Source organism: Peromyscus maniculatus, chromosome 12, assembly GCF_049852395.1.
Source record: "Peromyscus maniculatus bairdii isolate BWxNUB_F1_BW_parent chromosome 12, HU_Pman_BW_mat_3.1, whole genome shotgun sequence".
NCBI classification, from domain to species: Eukaryota; Metazoa; Chordata; class Mammalia; order Rodentia; family Cricetidae; genus Peromyscus; species Peromyscus maniculatus.
Window position 1 is genome coordinate 15,948,805 of NC_134863.1, and position 12,251 is coordinate 15,961,055.

Consider the following 12,251-nt stretch of genomic DNA (forward strand, 5'->3'; position numbering starts at 1 on the left):
CACATTTGGGCATTTACCTAAAGGAGGGGTATATGGAAGGGGATGGAGGGGCAGAAAACAGAAAGAGAGTGGAAAAGGGGAGCATAGAAAACCTAGTCCATGGGGAGCAAGCCAGTAAGCAGCACCCCTCCATGGCCTCTATATCAGCTCCTACCTCCAGGATCCTGCCCTGTTTGATTTTTTTCCTTGACTTCCTTCAGTGGTGAACACCAATTTGCAATTGTAAGCTGAATAAACCCTTTCTTCTCCAATTTGCTTTATGGTCATGTTGTTTTGTTGCAGCAGTAGAAACCCTAACTAAGACAAATTGGTACCAGAGTAGTAGGGTATTGCTGCAATGGACTTGACCATGTTTTGGGGAGGATTGTGGAAGGACTTTGGAACTTTGGGCTAGAAGAGCCACTGAATGTTAAGAGCTATGTGTGATGTTTTGTGGGAGCTTGGAAGATAAGATGGAGGCCTGGCTTGTTCAGTTTCAAAGGGAAGGTTAAAGATTGTATCAGGCCCATTTGTTGTCCTGAATTCAGATTATGCGGTTCTGGTTAGCTGGGCCTGAAGAATCAGCTATGATTAACAAGATACCAGAACTACTAAAGCAAAACTTTGCTTTGCTCTGATACTTGATGCTGGTCGGCTGGAGCTAAGAAATTAGTGTCGATTAAGAAGAAACCAGCCAGGTAGAAACCTGGTGCAAGTGAATCTCCCAGAAATCTACAAGGATGAACCCAGCTAAGATTCTAGCAATAGGGGTTATATATATCCTGAACTGGCCATCTCCTTTGACCAGGCAAGACTTCCAGTGGAGGGACTGGGACACCAACCCAGTCATATAATCTTCGATCTACCGCATGTCTTGCTTACTGGATGTTCTGAGATTGGTGCCTAGTCCAGTTGATATCAGAGAGGCTTCATCTAGCAACTGATGGAAACAGATGCAGAGACCCACAGCCAAACATTAAGTGGACCTTAGGGAATCTTACAGAGGAGAGAGAGGGAGGATTATAGGATTGAGAGCAGTTAATGTCACCACAAGAAAACCTACAGAATCAAGTGACTCTTCTGGGATCCTAGGGGCTCACAGAGACTGAACCGGAAACCAGGGAGCCTGGATGTGTCTCACTTTGGCCCTCTACATATATGTGACAGTTGTGTAGATTGATCATTACCTTGTTAATTGCTCTTAGGTCTGTTACCATTCTCTACTTACCAGATTTCTTTTTAATAATAAATATAGGAAAATTCCGAGGGCTGGTTGATTCTTCAATATGCTGAGCATTTAACTGCTCTTGTACAAGCTATCCCAAGGCCTGCAGCTCTTCTGTTGTTAAAGGCCATTGCTGAATCCATACAGGCTTGTCTGTTAACCATTTTAAAGGTAGAGCTGTTGGTATCTTTGAAAGATCAACAGCTGTTGTGCCCTGTTCTTGTATAATCTGGATCGCTGGTGACTGTTCTTTATAATGTCATCTAATATTAATGTCAAAAACATGCTTTAGTTTAGTGAGGTTGGAGGAATGTTAATCTGAGTATTCCATTGTTACAAATCATGTCCTCATAAATTCATTGCTATATTAGCCACATATGGCTTTAATTTTCCTCTCTGTCTCAATACATTTGACCCATCTTGCACTCTGTTTCACTTGAGATAATTTTCCAATCCCTAACAGCTGGACATTTACCTCCTGAAGAGGCCAATTTGGATGCCAAAATTTTGGTGCAATTATTGTGACATCCACACCTGTGTCTACAAGACCCTCTATGAGATTGTCATTTTTTCCTATTTTTAATTATGGTCTTTGTTCATTTATAGAAGTTTGCCAAAAAATTTAGGTTTCTCCTGAACTTTCCATTCTCTCTGCTATAGGTGTTCTATTACCCCGATCAGTATTGTTTATTACAATAGGTATTTGGTTATTTAATTGCTCTGAGAAGGGTTTTTTTCTAAGATGGCAGGAAAGGACTGAACTGAATTTGCCATGGGGGCCTGTGAGAGTGCCCTCAGGGAATTTCCTGATGCCAAAGACAAAGGATTACCTTTTCTGTCCCTTGTTGATCTATATTCATTAGTTCAGTGTTTACCTTTATCACACCTTCTGCGTAATTCAGAAAGGAGGGGCATTCTGTTGCCATTGTTCCTTCAAGAAACATTGTTTCTAGGAATTCCCTGTTTACAGTATTTTTTTAGGTGACCTTGTTTGCTGCAATTTAAAGCATCTGACATTATTATTTTTCTTCATACCTCTTGAAATCACCTCTCCTACCCATGTATCATCATGGTCATGAGATTCAATATTAATTGGATCCCTGATCCAATCTTCCAAGGGTGCTGATCATGCCTTTAATGGTCTATTTCCCCTTTTGCATGCTCTTTGACCCCCTCCATGACAAATACAAGCTCTGAGTGAAACAGTTGTGTTCTCCTGTGGACAGCCTGGCATTTAGAGCTACCCCCCACATTGTTCTGAAACAGAGTTTTCCATTATGTCAGTCTTAGTGTTCATGTGTGGTGACATGCACTATGGCTTACACAGGGCAGATCCTAAGGGACAGCTTCAGTTCTGCCTGGATATTTCCTTCAGTGTGTGCCTGTCACCAGCATTTCCCTCTCACTTGGATAAACACTGCTTTCACTTTTTCTGTTATGGTCTGCATTTCTTTATGCTGTTCAACTTTATGGCCTCCTTCAGGCTTCCCTCTCTTTGGTCTGAGAACATGCTGGATGCAGTAGGAGGCTGTAAATCTATAGGCCAGAGTATAATTTCTAGTAAGACATTTCACAAGTATAAGTGAGCTTAATTAGGTTATTTAGTCTTTATTTTTAATGACTTTATTTTTTTATTTTATATCGATGAATGTTTGCCTGTGTGTACCACATGCATACTTAGGCCCTGTGAATGTCAGAAGAGGGGGTTGGATCCCCTGTAACTGGTGTTGTAGATGATTGTGAACTTCAGTGTTAGTCCTGGGAGCCAAACCTGGGTCCTGTGCAAGAGCAATAAATACTCTTAATCCTCTGAGCCATCCCTCCACCCTTTTATTTAATTTTCTACTTTCTAGTTATTCTAGATGTAAAGCAGACTTAATCATGACTTCAAGAATATTTTAAAAGATACATGTATTTAAAATTTCTAACTGTTTTGAAACATTTAATAAATATTACTTTATTAAATTTAATTTATCTGAAATTTTTGAGTGCAAATTTTTTTCCATTTAAAAATTATTGGGTCTGTTTTATATCTATAACATCAGCTACACATAAACTAAAATGACTAGTATAGTCCAATATGTACAACTTATCCATCATCTCTCTTCCTATGTGACATGGACAGCTGTAATCTTTGTTTAAATAAAATCTTGTTACTGGTCCTGTTACTATCAAGAGTCCTTGTGCTTTATATTAGGAAATTGACTTGTTCATTCTGCATATTTACTGCATTCTATGTTTTGGACTTTCAACCCCATTTCCCATCTTAGGGCCCAGCACCCCATCCCTGATAACCATTGTATGTATTAATTTGCACACATTACTTCTAGCTAGATTAGTTGTTTTGCCTATATAACATTTCTGCTTTTTAAAAAATATTTACACTTGGTTTTTAGAATTTATTATTTCAAGAGTTCTTTTATGCCTCCTCTTTCCCCTAATGCACTGGACTTTACTAACACAGCTATGAAAACTTATGAAAACTCCCAACTTCACTAGACTTATTTCCTAAGTCCACAGCTAAATAATCATCATCATCATCATCATCATCATCACCATTTTGAGATAGAATCTCACTGTGTAGCCTTAGCTGTTCTGGAGCTTGCTATGGAGACCAGGTTGGCCCCAGCCTCACAAAGATCTGTCTGTTTCTGCTTCCCAAGTGCTGGGATTAAAGCTGTATGCTACCATGTCTGGCTAATTTTAATTCATACATTTTCTAAGTACATTGGGTAGAGCAAACATTGACTTAGGTATAGGTATTCATTTATTTATCTTTTTCCAATATAAAAATATCTCTCTTTTGTTCCTGTTCCCTTCTCTTTGTTTCCTTAGTCAAGACTTAAGTTAGGATTGAAGAAACTAAGTTTGCTAACTCTCTTGAAGGTGTGTGGTCATGAGAAGTGAGGGAACACTGTAACTTAAGTGGTCTGTATGTGAATGAACTTGGGCTTGCTGGTAGTCTTCTATCTAATGATCTTCTATAGGGATATTGTTCTGTAATGTCAATTCTTGAGTGGCTGTGGCAGTGAGGGTACCAGTTTTAGGCTAGCCTGGACTAAAGGCATAGGCTGGCCTGGAGTATAAGCCTCAAGAACAGAGCAGAGACTTTGCTTCAGAAGTAAAATGAAGTAATTAATTTTGTAGGAAAATGGATGGATCTGGAAAATATGATATTAAATGAAGTGACTGAAGACTCAAAGATAAAAAAAAAATCTCATCTTTCTCTTTAGTTTAAATATCTAAGGACATGCAGATAGACCCTAGCCTGCACTGTTTATATGTGTGTTTACAATGGAGGTCAGAGTGGGTATTGACTCAGGAACTACAAAGAACAGTAGTAAGGGGGAGTATGGAGTGCTGAGGAAAGGAAGGGTAGCAGGACAGGTGGTAGTTTAAATGCCATTGGTCCCCATAATCTCACAGGGAGTAGCAATATGGAGATATGGATTTGTTGGAGTGAGTGTGGCCTTGTTGGAGGAAGTGTGTCACTGTAGGTGGGCTTTGAGATTTCCTATACTCAGGATACCACCCAGTGTCAGTCAGCTTCCTGTTGCCTGCAATATGTGGGATGCTTGGCTGCTTCTCCAGCACCATGTCTGCCTGCATGCTGCTGTGCTCCCCGTCATGATGATAATGAACTGAATCTCTGAACTGTAAGTGAGCCCCGTCAATGACATGGTTTCCTTATAAGAGTTGCCGTGGTCATGATGTCTTTTCACAGCAACAGAGACCCTAACACAGACAGGATACAAGTGACATTAGAAAGGCAAGCAGAGGGGAAAGGGGAGTTGCAGGGAGGAGAGAGAAGAGGAGAAATTGAGCAAAAACAAGTTTGGTTTGAAGATGCCATAATGAGACATACAGTGAGTGCCAAGTAAATATTAATAATAAATTACTGTTAGGAAAAAAAGACTTGCCTCATCAAACTTTGCAGTACCCAAAAACCTTTATATTAAGGGGACACTTGAGGTCAAGCAGAGCCAGAGTCTACTAGAATGATGTGACATGTCACATATGGTCACCTTTGCTTCCAAAGTTGTTGTTGTTGTTTTTTAAGACTTTATGCTTGTTTCTCCCAGCCTTTGCATACACCCAGTGGCTTCGTTTCTTCTGTTCAATTCAAGAGCCTCCAGATTGGTGCAAAGTAACTCACATGCAGGTTTGCGACTATTATGAACTCACTTTGGAACCCAATTATTATTGCATCCATGCATGTGACTATTTCTAGGTAGGAATAACGTTAGTGTATTAACATGATCTCGTGCCAGGACGCCTTGCGGGGTAGTTTCCTGTCAGTTCTTTTATTTCTTCTAAAAGAGTTTAGTGCTCGAGGTTTCCTAAGTGTGTTTTAAACACTGTTTCTGATAGATATTAGCACTGAATAATTAGGGATGGAGGATTTACACTACATTTTTTTCCCCTGTCTTCTGAGTAATTGCGGTGAATTGCTCACTTCAGATAGATCAGGAGACCACCAGGCCTGGCCATCGCTAGGTGTCTAGTTGTTTTGCTGGGTTTGGAGAGATGACTCAGCACTTGCTGTTCTTCCAGAGAACCTGGGTGAGATTTCCTACACCCACATGGCAGCTCATAGCTGCCTGTTACTCCGGTAACTGCCCATATCTCTTCCCCAGGGAACCGATAGCCTCTTCTGGACTCTGGGCATCAGTCACACACGTGGTGCACTGGCATATGGGTAGGCAAAACACGTATGCAAATTTAAAAAAATCGGCATTCCTTTGTTGTTCTGAGCCTTCAGTTTGCCTCTTGTCACATGCAAAGATTGCTACCATTACCAATATCACCAATCTCAGCTCCCTTCGTTGCTCTGATTAATCTGCACGGAAACACATATATCGAGCTGTTAACAGTTATCAATGTGAAATACAACTTCTCAATAGATTGTTATTTGACTATTATATATGATATTTTATGTTACATTATTATACATTCATTATTAAGTTATGCTATTTAAGGCAAGCTCATCTTTATTTATTCCTTCCTAACCTATCTCAAATATTCTGAGATAACTGTACCTCTTCCTGCCTGGGTCCAGGCACTGTACACTGTTGCTGGGAGAACACTAGTTGATTAAATTTCTTTTTAAAGAGTCTTGACCTTTCAATGTTCAGTCCTGTAGGTGTGAAAATAATTTACATTTCTCCTCAGGATTCCTAAAGTCTTCCATTTAATTTCTAGATTGGTCCATTGTAGGCCTCTCCTAAATATCACATTATGAAGTTGTGCATTACCTGTAGGCCAGAGCAATTTTACTTAAAAAAAAATCTTGATTAATTTGAACATAATCAGCCAGTATGTCAGATGATTTCACTGTTTCTGATCGATGCTGACAGGTGAGAAAATTAAAATCAGGGAGGGAAGCAATTAAAAACTGACAAAAATTACCTTAATGAGACAACTGGATCATTTATAAGCTGTGGAATATGTTGTATTCTTGAGAAGTATCTTAGAACGGTGGGGGAGATAGTGCAGTGAAAATCACTTGGGTTTTGATGGCCAGAGTTGGGGGTCACCCATACTTGTCATTTAATACCTTTGTCCTAATCTAACATTTCAGTTGCTTCTGGGGACTGAATCTCACATTTAACATCATAACATCATTTACTTTAACTAGATCTTCCTATAAGTAATCTTTTTGCCATTTTAAATTTATGAAAGTACAAAAATGTAGATGAAATAACTTTCGGTGTTCTCTAGATGGTTTCTAGGCAGCCATTGTCTAGACCTCCGAGAAGAGAAACTCAAAACTCTACATTTCCTCACAAGCCGTAGCCATTCAACTGTGGAAGTCTACAGGAGACCAGGTCCTCAGTGCTCTATTTGGAGGGTTCTGTGCTTGGCAACGTTCCCTATTCGGACATCTCTGGGATGATGGGCTAACTTGATATCAGTAGAATTGTTTTTCCCACAGAAGTCTGTTTTATTGCTCATTTGTTAGCTTAGGTTTTGCTTCTTAGTCTGCTTGTTCATAAGTTTTTTTTGTTTTTGTTTTTTCATTACCTCCTTAGGGTTTATACTTTGTTTGAAGTGATAGATTTGAACCATGGTTTGTGAAAAAGCCCCTTGAAATGGTCTCTGTTGTGTGTCATGGTCTGTGTGTGTGTGTGTGTGTGTGTGTGTGTGTGTGTGTGTGTGTGTGCGCGCATGGGCACACACGTCTGTCCTTATAGTCAAGCATTCCACTTGGTTTTCTCTATTGTTTTCTACCACAGATTTTATGTTTCTTCTTGGTTTTGTCGTGATTAAAACAAAATTTTAATAATGTTGTTTTAGTTTCAGCTAGGTTCTGAGTCTAGATTTATATAAATTCCAATTAATAGGTTGAGAATTTACAAGTTTGAGCTTGAATATATAGATTTTTTTAATTTTTATTTTTTTTGGCTGAAATTGCTTCTGGAGGTGAGAATATTCTTCTTGGGAGAGGAAAGATATTGGAGAAATGACCCATCTATTCCAGTGGGTCAGCAAACCAGACATCCCCGAAGTAACCAAGGGGCTCTGGCTTCATTGCCAGAGGTTGTCATGGGATTCGCCAGTTGTCCTGTCGCCTTGTGGGTTAAGAAGAGTTCCACTGCCTTCTGAAACACCTGAGATCGGCAGAGGACACATAACACTCCAGTCATGTGCATGGGCTGGTGACTGCATGGCTAGAAGGCTTCAGCTTTTCACTCCTGTGAGGGGAGGTTTGGATGAAAGTCTGTATGAAAACCACCGCTGTAGATGTTGTTTAGTGGCTTGTGTGTTAACACCTTGGGTGAGGACGATGCATCTGTGAAACTGTGCTGGGGAGGCCTGAGCAAGTGTTCATGGTAACTAACCCAGAACTGAACTCTCTACTGTGCTTAGTCAAGTGTCACTTTCTGCTGAGACCACAGATGTGAAGTTGTTGTTTCTGTCCTTTTACTAGGTGGTGAGGCATGATCCCAAACTAAAGTGCATTTTTGGGGTCAATTTTTAAATTAGTGTCTATTGTTTGTCCACACGACTGGTTTTCATCACGAGCTGTACACCGTGTATACAATGCACGTTACTCCTATTTTCCCGTATTTCATCCACTCCTGTTCCCTTTTACTCTATCAGTTTCCTGTTCTCAAGTGGGATCTTTTTAACTTTAATGCCTGCTTGCCTGCCTGCCTGCCCATCCTCCCCCTCCCTTTTGTTCTAAAATCTCTATTTTTCATCCCACATATGCGAGAAAACAGGAGATACTTATTTTTCTGAATTTTGCATTCTTTGCTTAAGTGCAGTTTCTGTTTTACCTACTTGTTTTCCAGTTCCTGAAGTAAGTCGCTCTCTCTAATCAGGAGCCTTCTCACCTCATATAAGAGGCAAATGTTTGGTATGAGGGTTCAAGGTTAAATTTTCATCTGCTCTGTGTTAGTTTTGTGATCTTTGAAGCTTGGTTGCTAGGTTTGTAAAATTGGAGCGGTGAGGACTCATTGAGCATATGATGAACATGGTTTAGGATGTAATTAGCATGTACTGTTTTGTAGACTACAAAATAAAGTGTGACGTGAAAGGCTAGTTAAGGTTTTGATTTTGGGGGTAGGAGATGAGTTTCTGGCAGGGCATCTTACCAGCCATGTTTTCCAACTGCATTTTGAATGCTTTATGAAAACTGGACATTTTAGCGAACGAGGTTTCAATCTGTCCATGTAAAATATCAAACGAGTTCTCTCTGTTCCAGTGCTTCTCTCAGCAGCTCCAGCTCCTTGAGCCTCGGGCAATGCTGTGGGCACAGGCTTGGAAAGGCTGTACACCAGGAGCAGCCCTGCTGCCTAAAGCTTTTGGGGTTTGAGAAAACCCTCGAGTTTCTAATATTATTTTTATTTTTGTTACCATGTGTGTGTGCATGAATGCTCATGTGCATTCGTGTGTTGGGGGTGGGGTGGGGGGAGCGGTGTGTTGAGGCCACTTAAGAATGACATAGATAATTTCATGGTATGTTAAAACTAGGACCATGAATCACAGAAATAGCCATCTTGGGATATGCTCTAGTAGTGTGTGTTTGGCTCATAAAAAGAAATATTAACATTTTGTACATGGCCACTGTGGATGTGGAGGAAAATCTCCCTGCCCCTGTTTAGCTGAGGACAGTTTTGACTAGATAATAGAGATAATCTTCATTCTCATATGAGGAAGTTAATAGGGAACTTTAGTAACTTGCCCAAGGCCATTGGAGAGAGGAAGACAGTTGACTAGGTCTAAATGCCATGTGCTCTTCCCGTTCCTCAGGGCAGTCACATTGCTGATTTGACTTTAGTATCCTCCTCTACCAAGACTTAAAGATCAGGTGAGTGAGTTGTTTGTGTTCCGTAGCCTCATGACCGAGGAGAAACTGAGGCAATGAATAGAGATCACCAGGCCAGTGGCAAAGCTCCTCCTTCTGAATTCATACTCTGCCACGTATTGTACTGTAGTGTATATTCTTGGGCAAGTCATCGTTTCTGAACTGATGACTGTTTTTCATGTTATATTTGTGAAGTTCTTCACAAGACTTACCAGTTACCTTTTCATTCTCTGCCCCTCTATGAAGTTCTACCTCCATCATATGTGAGTAGAATAATCTCTTCCCATTTCTTTATCACGTTCATGTGGGTGAAATGAGATCATGAATGTGGACATGTTTTGCAGAATATACTGTTTTTATTACTGATGGATTAAAGTAGGCTTGGTGTCCAGTGCCTTCAAGTGACTTCTGCCTGTTTAATTTACAGAGACTAGCCCATCATCTGGCTGAGCCTGTGTCCATTGTCCATCCCTAAAGCCAGAAGCTGCTTCAGGTAAGAGAGGATTGGAGTCTTCGCAATTATAGAATGCTAATAGACCCCTGAACCCATGATGCTAAAGGCTGATTCCCAATGCAAGACACACATAAGTACTTTATGGTCAAGAGAATCATGAAAAATATCCAAGGTTGTAACTTTCCCTCCATTTATGTCTTCTTGGTTTAATTTTGCTTTTCAATTTCTACCCCTTTAACACCTAAAAGCGAAACATCTGGACAATATGCAAAATTGACATTTAATGAACATTTGAGAATCCACAGTGGTGCTATACAGTAGGATGGTCTTCTCCACTGTTTTATCGTGTCATTGGCTAGTGTATTGCAAGCAGACTTTCCACCTTGTCTCCTCAGCTTTCCTTCTTTGAGTGTACTTTTTATTATACTATACTGCCAGAATTGTTTGGCTCTGAGTGAACTACAGAATGCTTCTAGGGGTTGGTTAGTCATTGTATATGCCTGATAACCATCTAGTTGTGCATCAAAGATTGCAATGTGGCAATGAAGTAGGAACACAGAAAGTGAGTTAGGCTTTTGTAATTTCATGCCCCTCCGTTGGTCCATTGCAAAGGACAGAGAGATCCTTGCAGAGAACCTCCTCATGAAGTTGCTGAGAAAACGGAGGTTGTTGGAAGAGAAAAGGAACATCTTCAGTTCAACTCTTCTAGTTTTACTTATAGGCAGCTTGCTGGCATGTCCACCTCCCAGGGATGCTGCTGTGTTCATTACGATCTTTTAGGCTTTCTTCACCGGAAGTTGAAGTCATCAATATGATATTCCTAACCCGCGGCATCAACGTATAAAGCTGTCTAAGATTTGGAGTTACTCTTTAGATTGCTGTCAACATTTGTTAATAACTTTGGTGTACCATTTCAGTGATGATGGATTGCAAACATGACTTCACACGGTTCTTTAAAGAAAACCCTGAAATTGGTTGGTAGTGCCCCGTAATCACAGGAATTACCAGTTTAGAATCAAGTGGGAATTAGGGTTTTAGGCTAACATGATTTTCAAAGCTAATATTTATCAAATATACTAAATATGATACAGGTGGGTGATATGAATTGAGAAACTTTTAGAATTAACTCAGTTGCAAGTGTAGTTGAATTTTTTTCCGAGTCCTACAAAAGAAAATGTTATTTAGAAACGTGTATGCAAAATAATGTAAGAATTTTTTCTTTTAGTCCTACTATGTTATACAAAATGTCTGCACAAAAACTTGTTTCTACCTATCATTTTCATGGACAAATATATCAAAAGAGAACTTCCTGAAGGCCTCCCTTGTTAGAGTTTTTGATAGCTCCCATGTATTTTCAAGTTAAGAAAGGAAGAAAATCAACCTTCTTCTATTCTCTGACATCAATATGGGTCTAACTTTCAGTGGATCTGACCATTTCACCCTCTGTGAATACCCTGAAGAAGAGGGAGATTCCCTGTCTGTCCTCTGACTTACCCTGGGTGAATCATTAGACCGATTAAGACAGGTCAGAATACAAAAACCAAAGTGAATCTACCTAAATTTTCTACTTCAGAGATCTGCTTTAGAGAGCTGTTTAGGGACTATGGTTATCACATGTTTATCCCTTTAGTTTGCACTTATTAAGTGCTGATAGAATAAGCTTTGAAGGTTAGTTAGTTAGCTACATCTACTCTCCCCACTGAAATCTGTCTCAAGACTAAAAGATACTTTAATTAAACCTTAGAAAGTTACAAAAATTGCTCTTTAAAATGGGGAATTTCATTTACCTACCTACCTACGCACCCATCTATCATCCATCCACCCATCCATCATCCATCCATCCATCCATCCATCCATCCATCCATCCATCCATCCATCCATCCATCCATCCATCCTTCTTCGTATCTATCTGTGTGTGTGTGTGTGTGTGTGTGTCTGTCTGTCTGTCTTTCTATCTATCTATCTACCTACCTACCTACCTACCTACCTATTTATGCATCTGTTTGTCACCCATCCATGTCTCTATCTATCCAGCAATGTAATCCCTATCTTTCAGATTTATAGGCTGGTAGGGACTAACAGATGGAATTATCTCAGCCTTTGGATGATGGAGAACTGAATATTCTGGGAGCATGATGTACACATGTAAAACAGTCTTGTGGTAAAAATGGGTATTAGTGGGGATAATAAAGAATAGCAGTTTAAGTTGGGAATTAGACTTGACAGTATACATGTCAGCGGATATCAATGAGTGTAATCATTGTTTTCCCTCAGCTTTT

General features: G+C 39.9%; 1 protein-coding gene across 16 annotated transcripts in view; it reads left to right on the top strand.

Annotated features, from left to right (window-relative positions):
• Window positions 1-12,251, top strand: part of Lpp (LIM domain containing preferred translocation partner in lipoma) — a 602,788-nt gene that overhangs the window by 155,949 nt on the left and 434,588 nt on the right. For 15 of the 16 annotated variants that reach the window (XM_042259107.2, XM_076548644.1, XM_076548640.1 and 12 more), the window contains one exon: window positions 9,946-10,011. The exons of the other annotated variant lie outside the window; for it this stretch is intronic. The gene's annotated coding sequence lies outside the window, so the exon portion shown is untranslated. The remainder of the gene's footprint in view (window positions 1-9,945; window positions 10,012-12,251) is intronic. 16 annotated transcript variants of the gene reach the window in all.